General features: G+C 36.8%; 1 protein-coding gene across 4 annotated transcripts in view; it reads right to left on the bottom strand.

Moving 5' to 3' along the window:
* LOC121375402 (serine/threonine-protein phosphatase with EF-hands 2-like) overlaps nucleotides 1–17,869 on the bottom strand; it is a 133,393-nt gene extending 115,524 nt beyond the window's left edge. For all 4 annotated transcript variants that reach the window (XM_041502833.1, XM_041502835.1, XM_041502836.1 and 1 more), the window contains exon 1: nucleotides 17,841–17,869. The gene's annotated coding sequence lies outside the window, so the exon portion shown is untranslated. The remainder of the gene's footprint in view (nucleotides 1–17,840) is intronic.
* Nucleotides 17,870–19,609: the final 1,740 nt, after the last annotated feature.

Below are 19,609 nucleotides of genomic sequence, written 5' to 3'. Positions count from 1 at the left end.
GCATCTGCTCGAAATCAGTGGGGTTTTTCTTTCTGATTTATGCATCATGTGCAATAGCATTTGAAAGGGTATAAGCATGACTTCACTCTCACATATTAAAGCTTTGTGAGATATTTATAGCATCATTTATTTTTAACTGTACAGATACCAAATGTTTTATATCATCTATTAGTAAAACCAGGGATGCATAAAGTTGCTTTTATTAAATAATTAGCCTATTATATTTCAGATAATGGTACACCTGATCTTTACAATTCACTCAGGTCTGATATAAAACAGACTGTATTATTAAACTGTTACAAGTAACGACATGACAAATGATGCCTTAAAGGGACATTCTCGAGTTTGCTGCAATTTTTAAGATGTTATCGACTAACAAAGACTTTTTAACGAGTGTAATTACATACCAAATATATTTTTCTGCATAAAATATTAGTGGCTGTATATTAAACGTGTTTCTGATCATTCTAATATTTGTACTAGGTTAAATTTCATTTTATTTCCTAAAAAAGATTTTTTTCGTACGTACAAAATTATTTGAAGACAACATCCAGTTTGGGTTTCTTACAAATATTAAGATGACCAGAAACACATTGAATATACAGACACTGATATGCTAAACAAGAAAATATTTTTAATATGTAAGTTTAATCGTAGAAATATTTTATTAGTCAGAAACATCTTGCAATGCAGCAAACTCAGGAATGTCTCTTTAAACTCTTACAAGTAACGACATCACAAGTAACGGTATCACTGAAATACATACAACGGTTAGGGACCTTAACAAATATCACTGAAATACATACAACGGTAAGGGACCTTAACAAATATCACTGAAATACATACAACGATAAGGGACCTTAACAAATATCACTGAAATACATACAACGGTAAGGGATATTAACAAATATCACTGAAATACATACAACGATAAGGGACCTTAACAAATATCACTGAAATACATACAACGGTAAGGGACCTTAACAAATATCACTGAAATACATACAACGATAAAGGACCTTAACAAATATCACTGAAATACATACAACGATAAAGGACCTTAACAAATATCACTGAAATACATACAACGATAAAGGACCTTAACAAATATCACTGAAATACATATAACGATAAGGGACCTTCATAAATGTTGATGTTGAGAGAAAGAAATGACAATAATTTAACAAACACGGCTGCAATTTTGTTTTTCAAATACATTGTACATGCATGGATGGATAATAATATTTAAATCATATGGCAGGATTCAACATATAAACCATAACATTTCTCAATTTTAAATGAGAGGGGAGGTAGCCACCCCACCCAAAACCACCTCCATCCGACCACTACATGTCCCACATGTATATCATCACAATCAACAGTCAGTTTGTCAACATTTCATTAATTTAAAAAATACACACTACTGCATTATAGCATGCTCTTGGTAAACTCAACCATAAATAGAATTTGATAAATAAAACATATACATGTATACACAGGGTTTCGGCCAGAGGGTAAAACGAGTATGGTGCTATACCCAAATGTTTTTGCAGACTTTATTTTTTTAAGTTAACCTTTTGACAAAATTAATTATTATTATCATTACTGTATGATTTCCTTAACCCGAACCCTGAACTTAACCCATTTTCTTACTGGGATAGGACCACATACCCCTTGTTGACTGTGGTTTCATTCAATTCCATGGTGACATATCCAAAAACATTTCTCTGGCAGAACCACCGATATATACATATATATATATATACAGTCGAACCTGTCTATGGCAGCCATTCGTGGGACATGACAAAAGTGGCAGCCATAGAGAGGTGGCCGCCGTATGCAGGTCATATATAAGTCCGAATTTTTAAAAACAATTACACGTATGTTGCAATAGAACTATTTAGGTGGCATTTTGAAAATAAATATCAGAAATAAACTGCAGCAGTATTTAATTCCTTCTAGAGTTGACACGTTTAACTCAAGTTGTTTTAGGCTAGATACCCTCTTATCAACTGCGTTTAATGACCCCCACCGATGACTAGTACATCGCACCGTTAATCCAGATTAAAAACACTTGTTAATTAACGAACACAGCTAAGCGACCGATGACCTTTAAAGGACCGCTGTTTATCAAGCCAATTAGTTACATCAACAAAAACATCTTACGTTCTTTTTTATGATTGCCGACATTTCTTTCTAACTTGCACTAAAAAACAATTGTGGCCGCGATAGCAGGTTCATTTTCGCTTTTTTATGACAAAAGTGTGGCCGCTGGCCGCGTTGAGTAGGTGGTTGCCATATAGAGGTAAAATATATAGTAAAATTCATTGGGGGGACCTCAGGGTGGCCGCCATGGACAGGTGGCCGCCATATGGAGGTGGCCGCGAAGGCAGGTTTGACTGTATATCATTGTCATACAAACTGGCTATATAACTGAATTATTAACAGTAATGTAAACAAATATATACACTATAAAGCTTAATGGTTTGCTGGTCAGCATACATATTTAATAACAACCGATTCATGTATCACTGCAAAATAGGTTCTGTGTGCAGCTGAACTGCCGTGCTATTTGGTCAGTGAAAACAAATACATACCCGTTATTGTCAATCAAGTATACCGTTGCTGTATAACTCAACAGTTAGCTTTGAATAAAGACAAAACAATTCCATCAGCCAGGATCCGATTTTATGTGATTAACTCTCAGCACTATATAAACAAAAATGGTGTGAACAAACACGGTTCACAGAATATCTCAATCTCTCTTAAAAGCTCTCTCTGGGTTTTTTCTCTTTTTTTTCTCCTCTTATTTCAAATAAAAAACCACCAACTGCCAGCCTCTTAGCAAAGAATTTAACCCATAATAAATGTCAGTGCATTATCTGCACATCACAAATGTTCCAATTTGAAATATTTTACTTAGTGTGAGTAATTTGTGAATTCAGCTGGAATACAGTATTACGACTGCACTGATTAAAGGATTGCCATTTACATGCGAGCACCAAAGAGGATTTCCGTAACAATACATCAGACCGGAGTGAATTGTAAAGATCAGGTGTACCATTATGTGAAGGCGATTACCAAAATATAATAGGCTAATTATTTAATAAAAGCAACTTTGAACATCCCCGTTTCTACCGATAGATGATATATAACATTTATTATCTGTACAGTTAAAAATAAATGATGCTATATATATATCTCACAAAGCTTTAATATGTGACAGTGAAGTCATGCTTATACCCTTTCAAATGCTATTGCACATGATGCACTCATAGTCCATAGATCAGAAAGAAAAATCCCACTGATTTCAAGCAGATGCGTGACCTATTAATTTTTAGTCATGTGATGGGCATTTCTCGAATAACCACAGTCAAAATGGTTTGTCAAGCTCCTGTATTGAGAACATGTCGGCGACTCTGGCGAAGTGAGGCAAACGGAAACAAAAACAATGGAAACAAATTACTAAAAACTTAATTAAAAACATGTACTGAATGATAATATGCTTATACATTAATTTATTTTAGTAATATGACTATTTTAAACAGCAACAATCCCAACTAATTAGAGCTGTAAATATATTGGGAAATTTATAGTTACCGGTAGTCTTATGCTGAATAGCTGAACACCAGACTAGTACACCTTTAGCTTACAATGTCCATTTTCCACCCTGTCAAATTGATTATTATGGCATATATGCTACAGACTCACGGGTAATTACCGTACATATATTCAATATATAAATATATAAATTCAATATGACTTAAGAATGTTACATTTTAAAGGTAACAGTACTATAGACCATTGTTTTGGTAGTCACCAGTTGACGTTTTGTCTGCTTGAATATTCAGCTCAGTAATATTACTAACAAAAAGTAATGTCAGCATTTATTCACTTTCACAACAAAAAAGGGATCTTACGTGAGATATTTTTATAATTCAAAAAAATTGTCATGGTGGCTACCAGAATATTTACACTCAGTCAACACAAATCAGTGATTTTGCATGTTAAAATATTATTCAGATGTGATGCAACCAACAGGTTGGTCACAAACCTCTGTTTTACAGATTTCTCATGTGAATGTCTACCAAGATTCAAAATGAAAATTACTGAGAGTTGACATGATTTCGCTCAATCGTCATTCATTGAAATCATTTTGGGTCATACAATAGAGGTTTGATATCCCAAATGAATGTAATTTTCATTCATAATCCATTTTTAGCGAAATAAGGTCCTTTCTTACAGGATTTTATTTCGCTAAAAATGGATTATGAATGAAAATTACATTCATTTAGGATATCAAACTACATGATAATATGCCTTTACAGTGACAGTATAATATAATAATGATTAGTGAAAGAGATATCAATAAGAATGTTATTCAATAATGCATGAAACAAAATGACTATGAGATTGAGAGGCCATTTTCAAAATGGCTCCCACATTTGAAATATATTCAATTGGTCACTGTAAGTTTACTAAGTTGTCTTTTATATTGAAAGGAATTTGTTTTTAAGACCATCCATCTTCATCATATTGAATAGCAAACATTTCCACATCAAGGTTGATTTCTGCTATATCACTAATTCATTCAAAACTGTTTTGAGAAAAATCACTGATGCACAAAAAGCATCCAATTTCAAACATTTCACTCGGAAGTTCCAGCTGAAGTGGATTAGGTCCGTTCTACTTAACTAATTAAATAAAGAATTTAAAATAATAGGTTGTCTGTTGACACGTAGAATGGTAAATTTCACTTGCCTATTTAAATTGATCAAAGACTTTGAAAATAACAGGCTATCGGACAGCAGCGGAACAATGGTCAGTTTCACTGACATAATTTAGTTAAACTATCTCAGCTGATTGAGTTAAAGTCTGTTTTGTTTAACAACACCACTAGAGCACATTAATTAATCTGGTAAACATTTGGTAATTCTGACTCGTATAGTCATCAAAGTAAACCTGCTATATTTTTCCTAATGCAGCAAGGGATCTTTAAATGCACTTTCCCACAGACAAGAACGCACATATCACAGCTTTTGACCAGTTTTGAAGCACTGGTTGGAATGAGAAAAAACACAATCCTTTGAAGGGATCCACTGAAGTGGTTTCATTCTGCGACGGAAGCACTTCAAGCGAGCATTCAACCCACTGAGCTAACTCCTATCCCAAAACTGATTGAAGAAATTTGGAAATAGGGCATCAGATGATAGTTCATTGTCTACTGACATCATGTCTTTGATAACCAATAGGTTTTTTTTACCCCATCAGCGACAGTTAAATGCTGTTTTTGTTTAACGACACCACTAGAGTATATTGATTAATTAATCATCGGCTACTGGCTGTACATCAGTGGCAGAAACAAATACTACCAGGCAGGGCTTCTAGATTATGGTAGCCCCACTCCAATGGCTAGTGATATTCAACGTTGGGCTAGTAAATAACTACTATTGCCATGCCCGACGGCTGGTGAAAAAAAAAAGTCAAATGTTGCAGTTACGTCTATTTTGTAAATATGAATATCCTGACCCCACCTCAACCCCCAATGTTAGTGTTTGTAAGCTCTCTCTTTTGGTGACATATCTGATTATTACTATTATTTAGTTTAAAAAAAAATAAAACTCAGACATACTTTATGACATGTCTTGTTGGATAATGGTTGGAATGGAACTTTGAATTTTGATCTAGTGACTTATATATATATATATTTTTAAAGGTTAATTCCAGTGAAAAATAACCAATGTGCCTTTAAACAAAATCATGCTAGATATTCTGTCAGTTGAGACATTACCATAGCAACTTGGAACCACAACTTAACATGTTTGAACATGTGGACTAAAAGAACTGTATATTAAAAGGTATGAAAGTGATACTGATAGCATTTACACTAACTATATTTTGTAATACACATATACTGCAGTATTAAATTGCTATGTAAGTATAAAAGGCATTTTTCTAATAATGTAGTTTTCTTGTATAACTTGTATACACACATTTCCCTGTATAAAATGCTTCATTAATGCTCACAAGATTTTCTTTTTCTACCGTAATTCTCAATAACTAACAATTATGTATAGAATTCTATACACATAATTATGTATATTGAAATTAGAGAAAAACCTTATCACATATTGGGTAAAAAACCCAAACACCTGCAATATAGAATTGTACAGGGATATTAAACACCTATAAACAAAACATATTAATTACTGTACAACAATTGTTTTTTTTACTTACATCATACCAAGAGAGAATGCAGCCATTAGCATCCTGCCAGTAATATTCACATTTTACATTAGCCGTGCCCTGCATTTACGCACACTACTTAGTTATATTAAATGCAGCCTGTAGTACCCGATACCAATAAGAAACCAATCAATAACGTATAGTACAAAATAGGCTAGTGACCTTTACCTAAAGTTAAATCTTTTTATCAGTTAATCGAATTTTTCATTGTCTTTTAAGCTTGTGATACCGCCTTCAGTAAACTAGCAACTACATTAGTTTGATGATTACATACATTAACGAGATTCTTCAACAGAAAACTTGTAATGGGTCTTCAGTCAATTGGTTTAGTCTTCAAACGACTTATGGTCTGTTTGCACTTAAGCAATTTAAGGCTGCCATGTTTTCGCATTGTCTTACACACTGTTAAAATGGTCAGCACAACACATAGCATTCAATGCTCCAGTAAACTGTTTCCATCTTCAGAGGCAGATCTAGGGGACCTCAGGGGCCCGCCCCCACCCCCTAAATTTTGCGACAGTTATAATTTTATTACAGGGTATATATTAAAAAAATTTTTTTTTACGATCCACATCCAAAGCTCCCTCAAAGTTCCCTTGGGATTCCACCTCATGTCATTGGGCCCCTCCCCCTAAATGGATTTTCTGGATCATTACTTACCTTGGTGGTAACTGTAGAAGAAAACCAATCATGTTCATTGATCATGACCCGAGCTTAAATACAGCAATCTCAAAAATTAATTTTTCTCCTTTTTCTTCTTTTTTTTTTTTTGTATTTGAGGTATTTTATTTTTAATGCATGATGCATGGTGTAGTGCAAGTCTTGTCATTATATCTTCATTACTGCAAACGAAACATTTTGCCGATACATTTTAAATGGCAAAAAACAAAACGTGGCTTAAAATGTTTAAGTGGAAACAGACCTTTAGTGAACATCACCAATGGACATACTGCATTTTTGATTCACCTCTGGTTCTCTTCGTGTCACAACAGCACCATTAAAGTCAAACCTATACTATCAGGAAAATACTGATTAATATATCCACTAAGCTTTTGTAATGGCAATGTGTCCAAGTGAGAAAATGTTCAACAACATCCATTAATTAAGTAGATATTGCAAGTATAATACTTGAAGTTCAACGACTGTGGCATTGTCACCAATGTAATTCATTAACTCGGTGAAACGAAAAGCAAATATGATGGTCAAATCAATCCACGAGTTCGTAAAGATGCAATAAAAAAGCAGATTTCACAATTCCTTCATTAGATGCATGGTAATTGAAAAATATTGGACATGGGTATTAGAATGTTATTTAGTACACTTGAATTGGCTTTAATAACCAGTAGATTGCAATTAAGGATAAGGTCATCTTGAGGTGGTATCACACCAGTATTGTGTGTATTACTAAAGCAAGATAAAAAGCTCACACTTGACAATGCTGATGAAAAACAAATGAACTCAATACACTTTGCAAAGCTGAGATACAAAAAACAAAGAAGAAGCAAAAACTAAATATTGATCCCTATAATACCTTGCAGTGTTCAACGATGATTCTGATGAACATTCCACCGATGCCAGTACACCTTACAGTGCTGATTAAAAAGATCAAGTCACTGCACTCAGTGAACAGTGTGATAAAACTTACACTTATTTATGGTTATATGGTGTCAGGACATATGGTTAAGGACCACACAGATACTGAGAGAGGAAACCCGCTGTCACCATTTCATGGGCAACTCTTTTCAATTAGCAGCAAGGGATCTTTTATATGCACCATCCCATAGACAGGATAGCACATACCACAGCCTTTGATGTACTAGTCATGGTACACTGGCTGGAGCGAGAAATAGCCCAATAGACCCACTGATGGGGATCGATCCAAAACCGACCGAACATCAAGCAAGCGCTTTACCACTGGGCTACGTCCCACCCTCTAAAACTGGGTGATAAAACTCACACACGTCAGTACAACTTGCAGTGCTGATGCAAAAGACCAACTCACTGCACCCAGTGAACAGTGTGATACAACTCACACAGATGTCAGTACAACTTGCAGTGCTGATGAAAAAGACCAACTCACTGCCCCCAGTGAACAGTGTGATACAACTCACACAGATGTCAGTACAACTTGCAGTGCTGAAGAAAAAGACCAACTCACTGCACCCAGTGAACAGTGTGATAAACTCACACAGATGTCAGTACAACTTGCAGTGCTGATGCAAAAGACCAACTTACTGCACCCAGTGAACAGTGTGATAAAACTCACACAGATGTCAGTACAACTTGCAGTGCTGATGAAAAAGACCAACTCACTGCACCCAGAGAACAGTGTGATAAAACTCACACAGATGTCAGTACAACTTGCAGTGCTGATGAAACCCAGTGAACAGTGTGATAAAACTCACACAGATGTCAGTACAACTTGCAGTGCTGATGAAAAAGACCAACTCACTGCACCCAGTGAACAGTGTGATAAAACTCACACAGATGTCAGTACAACTTGCAGTGCTGATGAAAAAGACCAACTCACTGCACCCAGAGAACAGTGTGATAAAACTCACACAGATGTCAGTACAACTTGCAGTGCTGATGAAACCCAGTGAACAGTGTGATAAAACTCACACAGATGTCAGTACAACTTGCAGTGCTGATGAAGAAGACCAACTCACTGCCCCCAGTGAACAGTGTGATAAAACTCACACAGATGTCAGTACAACTTGCAGTGCTGATGAAGACCAACTCACTGCCCCCAGTGAACAGTGTGATAAAACTCACACAGATGTCAGTACAACTTGCAGTGCTGATGAAAAAGACCAACTCACTGCACCCAGAGAACAGTGTGATAAAACTCACACAGATGTCAGTACAACTTGCAGTGCTGATGAAACCCAGTGAACAGTGTGATAAAACTCACACAGATGTCAGTACAACTTGCAGTGCTGATGAAAAAGACCAACTCACTGCACCCAGTGAACAGTGTGATAAAACTCACACAGATGTCAGTACAACTTGCAGTGCTGATGAAAAAGACCAACTCACTGCACCCAGAGAACAGTGTGATAAAACTCACACAGATGTCAGTACAACTTGCAGTGCTGATGAAACCCAGTGAACAGTGTGATAAAACTCACACAGATGTCAGTACAACTTGCAGTGCTGATGAAAAAGACCAACTCACTGCACCCAGGGAACAGTGTGATAAAACTCACACAGATGTCAGTACAACTTGCAGTGCTGATGAAACCCAGTGAACAGTGTGATAAAACTCACACAGATGTCAGTACAACTTGCAGTGCTGATGAAAAAGACCAACTCACTGCACCCAGTGAACAGTGTGATAAAACTCACAGAGATGTCAGTACAACTTGCAGTGCTGATGAAAAAGACCAACTCACTGCACCCAGAGAACAGTGTGATAAAACTCACACAGATGTCAGTACAACTTGCAGTGCTGATAAAACCCAGTGAACAGTGTGATAAAACTCACACAGATGTCAGTACAACTTGCAGTGCTGATGAAAAAGACCAACTCACTGCCCCCAGTGAACAGTGTGATACAACTCACACAGATGTCAGTACAACTTGCAGTGCTGATGAAAAAGACCAACTCACTGCCCCCAGTGAACAGTGTGATAAAACTCACACAGATGTCAGTACAACTTGCAGTGCTGATGCAAAGGACCAACTCACTGCCCCCAGTGAACAGTGTGATAAAACTCACACAGATGTCAGTACACCTTGCAGTGCTGCTGAAAAAGACCAACTCACTGCCCCCAGTGAACAGTGTACTAAAATTCACACCAATGCCAGTACACTTTGCAGTGGTATTAACTGCTTTATCAAAAGTTAAGTCCATCTTGAACTTTGACCCAGCCGGATGTTATTTAGTACAGTACTACCTAAGGACAAATAAATCTCCATTTTTAATTATTCCTTTAGAAATGTGATCATCTCACTCAAATATTTTCGACAAACAGTTGTGCAACAAGTGCGTCAGGAGAGTGCCAGGAACATCACAGAAAGACCCTGACATCTTGAGTTCAGTGAAGCATTACTCATTCCATCTACAAAAGGTCAAATCATGTGCTCCAGATGTCCATTAATTAACGATTTTTCCTTTTCCTTTACACCCACCAGTCTGGCTGATATATAACTATACCCAATGGCAATATTAATCAAGACTGATAAGGCACACCTTACTAAATTACATTTTACTGAAAACTACAAAACACTAATTACTAGTACTGTGCATGCATAAATACATTTGAATCTTCAAATAAACACAAACATGTAGCACAAAATCAAATTCAAGTTGAATTTGCCAAATATATTTCGTCATAAATTTGTCAAAAATCTCATTCTTTTTCATAAATCATTTGTCCACCCATGAACACCAGTACAATTAAATGGATGAGTATTTTTTACAAAAGTTTATACATGAAGTAACAATAATTGTTTAAAATATAAATAATTTTCTGAAAAATAAACACTGTGACTATTTGAATATTGTTTATTTTAAATTGGCTTTCTCATTTCAAAACGATGATGAAGTGGTACCAAACATTTATTGTTTTCACAATATGGCCTAATAACATAAAATATTCCTTGGGATCAGAACTTGGTTAACTATAATTTTAATCACTCTTTACTAACAGCTAACATACTACTAGAAATCATGCAATAAAATAATTGGGAACCAACTGAGTAGGATGCTAAGATGAAAGACATTCCGGATTGGTTAAGTTGATGTTGTTATCTATAAAATGAAATCTAAAGTGGAATTGTATTCAACAGCACAAATTCCAGGTTTTAACTTGTTTGTGTAATACAGTTAAAGTTTGTCTGTTTAACGACACCACAAGAGCACATTAATTTATTGATCATTGGCTATTGGATGTCAAGCATTTGATAATTTTGACATAGAATGATAGTCTTAGAGGAAAGCCAGTACATTTTTCCATTAGTAGCATGGGATCTTTTATATGTACTATCCCACAGACAGGATAGCACATACCATGGCCTTTGATGTGTAATACAGATGGATCAAGTCATCTCGACCCTTACATGACCGATATCAGGTCCACTTGACTTAAATGAGTTAAAATGGAGGAAGATAAATTAATATTCAGTGCATGTCACATGATCTCACACCTGACAGATCAACAAGTCCAAATCATTTAATTTCTATGATTTTAAGTCCCCTGTTGTTAGAATTTGTTTTTCCATTATTAACTGGTATTTGTCGAAGCTCTGCTGAGACAAATACCAATTAACTAGACACGGTTGATATTTTACATATTGAAAAACATGAGTAGCAAATTCTGTTTTATCCTATAACACTTCTAAAATAACATTTTCATTTGATATTTAGTAAATTACAGTACTAAAGTCACATCCATCCGTAATATGGCGTCATCACGATCAGCAAAAATTAGTTTGACATCACACATTTTAACTAAATTTTATGAAAACATTACGCTCATTTAGTAATGGTTTTCCTGACAATTGTCTAAAAAAAATCAATCATTGTAGCCCGAAAGACCGATCCTTGTATGTATTTTAGACTTGTGTCAGAAAAACCATCTATAAAGGACAATTGCTAGAAACATTTTCAAGTTCACTCAGTCTTATAATTTTAGTATAATGCCCAAAACAAATATATATGTTATCAGTTTCCCGACCTACCCTAATTTTATGTAGCGACTCTGAAATGTTTTGAAGCTTTTTTTTTTTTTTTTAAATCATGATCCCTGATTTTTTGCAATCAGCCAAGTAGATTCTGAACACCTTGGCTGATTATGGTTTCTCAGTTTGATTAAATTTAAAAAAAAAAAAAAAAAAAAATAGGTCCTACCTTACTTACCCTATTTGTTTTCCCCAAGGATGAAACCTGAAAAACACTCTTTTTTTTAGGCCTAAGTGTTATCAAATTTACTGCATTTTATTTTGGTGCCGTGACATCATTCCTCACGAGAAGGAATGTGTTCAGTGTTACAACTAACATAATTATGTGACATTAAGTACTAGCTTGCTCACAGAATGATGTAATCAACAGGTCGCAGTGACCGTCAATCTCCTGAACTATGAGATAAATTAAGCAATGAGACAGGCGCATTACCATCTAGGGACATGTGCTAGACAATTTTTCTAGCAGGACTTTCTAGCACCTTTCAACTAAAGCCCGAACCACATTGTTAACAACTACAATATAAATTACTCTCCTGCCTTTAATTACCATTAAGATTTCCCCCACTTTTTGTTGAGACAGAAGTCATTAAAAAAAAAACCCATTACAATGACAGAGATTCCACATACTAGACGATAACCATGTCACCTATATCGACTTCATTGAGATCACCTAGGCCAAAAAGCATGTAATATTGTGTTGGCTTCCATTTTGCCTTTTTATGGAATATTGTCCAATAGGGGCAGAAGTCTTCAAAGTATGTGTAAGTAATTAATATGTCATCACGATTGCTTAAAATTATATACTATTTAATGCATGTTATGATGTTAGATTAGGTCACACACTAATTTTGTGTGCAACTTACAAATCAATCAGCTCAGAAATAAATAATTTGTAGTATATTCCATAGCAAGAAAAAAGGCGTTTTCTGTGTGACGGACTACAGTATGTGGATTTTGTGTCATTGTAATGGCTTTTTTATGATTTTTGTCTGGACAAAATGTTGGAAAAATCCCTCACCCATCCCTATCCTTCACAACTGACTCCCTATCCCCACCCCATCCAATATAAAATCATAACTAAGTTCAGCCCTCCGTTTTTCACTAATGTTTGCAAATTATTTTGAATGGTTCCCAAAGTGGTTAATCAATTTATAGTCTGGACTGTTATGTCAGGATTTGGGGGTTTGCATTTTTTGTTGCAACATTTGAAATAACTTTTTTTTTTTTTTTATTATTTATATCTAAAAGAAACATAAATCCATTGTTGGCATTTTTCTCCATCACAATTCTGGCAGCCATCTTTAATTCAAGATGGTGGTTAAGCATAATTCACATGGGTCAATATCTGAACTTGTTTCTAAGTTATATATTCCTCTACCTATCACTGTATGGTATTAAATTAAAGGTATGTGTCCAACAAAAACATATATTGCATAATAGCAGCTATAAAGACGTTATTATATTAATAAGGCCTTTATCATAACAAAAATTGATACATTTTCTTGATAATTTGCAAAATTTAAAATCAATAAACTTAATGTCCAGTCTGTGTACAACATTAATTAAGTCACTTGTATGGATCCAAATATCTGTTCATACCTCTCCTGCAGTAAGGAATACTACCATTGGATTGTCATACACGTTAAGGGCATAATATCACATCTACCTCTCGACTTATTAAAAATGTGACATCGCCTTTTATTGTGTTTTATGCAGGTATATATTACATAATTATGCATACTGTATACCAAAATGTTGGTAGCTGTGCAATATATACATATTTCATTCAAGGTGTTAGTGTAGGAAAGGGTTTCTGGGGGATGGAAACCCCCTATGTAAGCAAAATGGTGTTGTTGGGGGAGGGGGGGGGGGGGGGCCTCTTGACCCAAAATTTTGATTTGAATGAGGATACCTCATCAGGGGCTGGAGCCACAAATTCAAAACATGGCATTGTAGTCCAGGAAAAGCATGATAGACTTCCCATAGAGCACACTGTTACAAAAAGAAAAGAAAACCCCAATCTGTTGATTACAAATCCCAAGACTTGGAGCCATGTTTTACCAGCTGAACAACACTTGACTATTGCTTTGCCAGAAGTTGTTAAGCAAGTATGTATTTCAGACTTTTTCTGGTTGTTCTGTCGTACTGAACTACATGATGGGCAACTGTTGGTTCCTGGCTGGGCTGGGTGGATATCTTCCACAGGTTCTGGTATAACACACTCTGTGTCCACAGTGGACTACATAGCTCTTGTCAACTCAGCCATTACAGAGAACTCCACAGTTCAGCATGTCCTAATGATATCATAAAATGCTGTTGATCAAAAATATGTGCATTAGTAACATTTGACCTTGTAGTGTCTAAGAAAGGTTATTTATTTGTGTGGCACCTGCTCTCTCCAGTACAAGGATGTTATTATAAAGCTTGGCCTATTCCATATAGTCTACTTATATTTGCAAATGTTTGGGAGCTCTTGGTAAAACACTGACACTGTGATAGAATCTGGTATGTGTGTGTCAGTGGATCAGTTGAAAGAGTGTTAAATGGCAAGCACTACAACAGAGCTATGTGCATGCACAAAGTCACTCTGGAAACCTTCGAAAGATTGTTGTTCGATACTTTCAAAAGACAACGCGAAGTGCAGTCTCTGATCCAGAAGATCAGTGCAGAACTAAGCCCATTAAAGGGAAGATCTCTGTTTGAAGTGTTGCAACTGGCCAATGTCATTGTCTGCACACCATGTACTGTGAGTACCATGATAAAGTGCATATATGGTCATATATGGTTGATCTTCAGATCCCTTTGCACTACAAAAGAAAACAGCTTATCCGCACCTGGCACATGCCCAAGACTTGTTCCCTTTGCTGTTTAGTATGAATAATGACAACTAGGCTCGATTCTTGTCTGTGTAGGCTACTTTGTCATATATTCATCTAGGAACCAACCATTTATTGAGAAAATGTGGATTCAGTGTAAACAGATCAGATATGATGGCATGAAGAAATCCAGCTGATTTGACAATTGAACTTACAATCAATCATCATGTAAAATTCAGAAGAAGCATTGATGATTCAATAGAAACTATACGGCTTACTATCGATGGTGCCTGAAAAGACATGCAAGGAAATATGCAGAAGCTACACTGGATATGGCAGGTGTGATGGGTTCTGAAGACATACAAGAGGTATACAAGAGCAGCCAGCCATCTGAGAGGTACTGAGACAGATTTACAGAGACTGAGAAGTTGTTTTCAAAATTTTATTAATCCATTTGAAGCTGATATGAAATAAGGTTTGTTTTACATTTCAAGCCCCAGCTGAAGTTGCAAATATTTTTTGAAGGCTGAAGCAGTTGAAAAAAGCTTTTTAAACATTTATTCAGAAAAGGCTTGTTCACAAATTTTCAGTTCCATGCATCCATCACAAGATAGCCACTAAAGACATTTAGTTCCATTAACAAAAACAAGTAGCTGAAGTCTTCAAACATGAACGTTGTTTGTGAAATCTCTTTGGAAAACTACTTGTTCTCTCTGAAGACAACAATCTCAGTCTCCAGACAATACTAGCTTATCGACTAAGTTCTGTCCCATGAAAATTAGCTCTATCAAATGGACTGCCGATGAAGACAGTGAAGGCCAAATTGCAGAATATATGGCAATTTTTTTTATCCTTTTCAGCTTGGGATATATGGACAGCTATTTAAACAGATAAAAGTGACATGTTTGTAAATAAAAATGAATATATTGTTCAGACTAAAAATTGAATAAAATTGCATCACATCTGGATATTTTTACTCCCCTAAATGTCCTATCACCATAAGTCATGGATACACATATTATTTTGCTATATATACTGACACACAATGAAAACGCAAAACAGATATTTTTCAATATTTTGTTGTGATTAATGAAAAATATATTTATTGGACTTAATATAACAATGTATGAGAGGAAGCCATTGATTGGTACTTTTGTCTGGGTTTTAATCCTGGTTTTGTTCTCGTTACACATACAATAGCAGAAACACACAAAATGGTGTGAAATGCATTCACTACATGCTCAATCATGCTGCATGCAATGCACGCGAAATGCCAGTATGTGGACACATAAGAGTCACGTAACGGTGTCATATTCCTCGTCACATTAAGAATGCCACGACTCCGAGAAGAACAAAGGGAGCGAGCATTGGGCATGGTTCAAGGGGGGACTTCGCAAAGCCAAGTTGCTAGGACCTTCAGAGTCCATCCATCAACTATTGGACGACTTGTTGAACGTCATCAACAGACCGGGAGTGTCCGTGATCGACCTCGACCTGGTCAACGTCCCGTTACGACCCCACGTCAAGATCGGCAGATTCGACGACACCACCTCCGTGACCAGTTCAGAACTGCGACAATGACAGCAAGCAACACGATAGGACGTAATGGAAGGCCTATCCATCCGATGACGGTCATCCGTCGACTCAGAATGGCTGGACTCAGATGCAGACGCACGTACAACGGTAACATCATGACACCGCGGCATCGTGCTGTGAGACTAGTTTGCTCTCCAGAATGGTAATCATCCACCAGCCTTTTACCGGAGCATTGTTTTCTCAGATAAGTCCTGTTTCTCTGTCTCCTTTGCTGATGGAAGAGCACGCGTGTACAGAAGACTCCATGAACGGTATGCTAACGGATGTGTGAGGGAACATGATCGGTTTGGCAGCCGTTGTCTGATGGTATGGGGGGCAATCAACTGTGATTTCAGGAGTGATCTCATCATTGTCTATGATGCCCTTACAGCCCAGCGTTATGTTGACGTTATTCTAAGACCAGTTCTCCAGCCACTTTTGCGCCATCACCGAAGACCAGGAGGTCCCCTTCTGTTTCAACAAGACAATGCCCATCCACATACTGCAAGAATTACCCAGGCATTCCTGCAACAAGCCGGTATCACCGTTATCAACTGGCCCACCGTTTCACTGGATTTGAACCCAATTGAACACGTGGGATGAGTTAGGATGCTGTGTACGTCACCGCCAGCCACCACCGCGTAACGTCGCTGAGCTTGCACAGGCATTGCAGGAGTGGAGAAACATTCATGTGGCTTATTTGAGATGTTTGTGCCAATCCTTTCCACGTCGTCTTCACGCATACTCATGGGCCAATGGTGGACACACCAGATACTGACCTTGATATGGGGGGGTTGAACATTTCGATTACGAATGCAACTCGATTACTGATGATAACTGGCCATGTTTCCATGTGAATGTATCTCATGAATACCAGTCATTAATGTCATATTACATTATCCATCAATTCATTAATAATTTGTCGTTATTTGCAATGAAAAGTTGTTTTTGCGTTTTCATTGTGTGTCAGTATATATAGTATTATAGGGTCTTTACAGGCTCAAACAAGCAGTTTTATATGATACAGGGACAGGTAGAGAAATATTTAGGTCATGTATAGATATGACCCCAGGGTGGTCTTACAATGGCCGCCATTTTGAATTCAAGATGGCTGCCAATATTATGATGGGGAAAAAATGCCAACAATGGATTTATTCATGTAAGATATGTAAAGAAGCTATAAAATTAATTTTACAAAATGCATCATTAGCAATTTACATAACAGCCGAAACTATTAAAGTAAAATGTAAAACACAAAAGCCCAGACTATTAACATGAAACCATAAAACAGTCTATCGGCGGTTTTTCTGCTAGAAGTGGCTGAACTTGCTCAGTGTATTTGATCAAAAACTAAATTTTAAAAAGTAATCAAGTCGTTATGTTTTTTATACATAGTAAATTTGTCATATTATTTAATTTTCTGATGTAATATTTAACATACGGTTTGATTCACTAGCTTTAAATTTTTAAAACTTTAATTTTTTCTACATCTATCCACAAATAAAACGTAAATACCAATATGTAAGTGGCACTGTCAATGTCTGCTCGATGTGTAACTGGTAATTATTATTATTTTAATAGGGGTGAAGATTCTGTGTGAGTAACCAAATATATTTAAAAACTGCATCAGCTAACCTGTTTAGGGGTAATTATATATACTAGTAACTGGTAACACATTTTATAATATACTAATACTATATTAGTAACAAAATCGTTCGAATCATACGCAGACTTAAATATTCGAATGACGTCACTGTGCATATCAAAACAATAATAGACTAGTCCAAGACTCTTCCGTTTTTACAAACTGGAAAATGTAAATAGATCATGATTACGAAATAAATTAAATTGATCTGACCTTGTTTTGTTTTAACTGAAATTAAAGGACCTTAAAGTACCATGTACAACAAAAGGTCCATGCTTGGGCCTAAAGGGTTACCTACCAGACTCATAAAATGCACGTAGGGGCCTACCCATTTCCCTAGCTCGAGTGACCTCTATCCCTCCCCTTTGTTTAATTTCCGGGTTGGAGGGCGTGGGTCAGAATGACAAAATTCATTATTTTGTTTCCCGGTTGGTCATGAAAGCTTCCCACCAAATTTAGTGGGAACTGTCAAGTAGTAGCGAATGTTTTGGGTGTTGTTGTTTTTAGTTTAAATACAGTTCTCTGTGTACACACGTCATTGACTCACTGGCGTAGGAAGCGGGGGGGGGGTGCCCCCACCCCCACCCCACCCCCCACACACACACGCACACTTTGTAGCACCAGTGATGGTTTTTATATATTTATACATACATATTTGTGTGTGTGTGTGTGTGTGTGTGTGTGTGTGTGTGTGTGTGTGTGTGTGTGTGTGTGTGTGTGTGTGACTGTGTGTGTGTGTGTGTGTGTGTGTGACTGTGTGTGTGTGTGTGTGTGTGTGTGTGCCCCTACATTTTGACATCTTCCGTGTGCACCGTCAGAAAATTACACTCATCCTCAGGAACATGTATTTAGCTAGGAAAGAAAGAAAGAAGTGTTTTTATTTAACGACGCACTCAACACATTTTATTTACGGTTATATGGCGTCAGACATATGGTTAAGGACGACACAGATTTTTTTAGAGGAAACCCGTTGTCGCCACATAAGCTACTCTTTTTACGACAGGCAGCAAGGGATCTTTTATTTGCGTTTCCCACAGGCAGGATAGCACAAACCATGGCCTTTGTTGAACCAGTTATGGATCACTGGTCGGTGCAAGTGGTTTACACCTACCCATTGAGCTTTGCGGAGCACTCACTCAGGGTTTGGAGTTGGTATCTGGATTAAAAATCCCATGCCTCGACTGGGATCCGAACCCAGTACCTACCAGTCTGTAGACCGATGACCTGCCACGACGCCACCGAGGCCGGTGTAATAGCTAGGGGACCCATCATTAATGAACGTTTGTTTTGTTTAACGACATCACCAGAGCACATTGATTAATCATCGGCTATTGGATGTAATTCAGACTTGTAGTCAACAGGAAAGTCGTTACATTTTCCCTAATGCATCAAAGGATTTTTTTATATGCACTTTCCTACAAACAGAAAAACACATGTAGGCTATACCACGGCCTTTGACCAGTTGCACTGGTTGGAACAAGAAAAATCCCAATCGGTTGAACAGATACACTGGAGTGGTTCGTTCCTGTGACGCAAGCACCTCAGGCGAGCGCTCAATCGACTGAGCTAAATCCCGCCAATAACATTAATGAAACACACAAAAAGTTTGTTTTGTTTAACGACACCACTAGAACACATT

The sequence above is a fragment of the Gigantopelta aegis genome, chromosome 6 (assembly GCF_016097555.1).
Source record: "Gigantopelta aegis isolate Gae_Host chromosome 6, Gae_host_genome, whole genome shotgun sequence".
In the NCBI taxonomy this organism is placed as follows: Eukaryota; Metazoa; Mollusca; class Gastropoda; order Neomphalida; family Peltospiridae; genus Gigantopelta; species Gigantopelta aegis.
The sequence above is the reverse complement of the archived record's forward strand: the minus strand, read 5'-3'. Positions and strand labels throughout refer to the sequence as shown.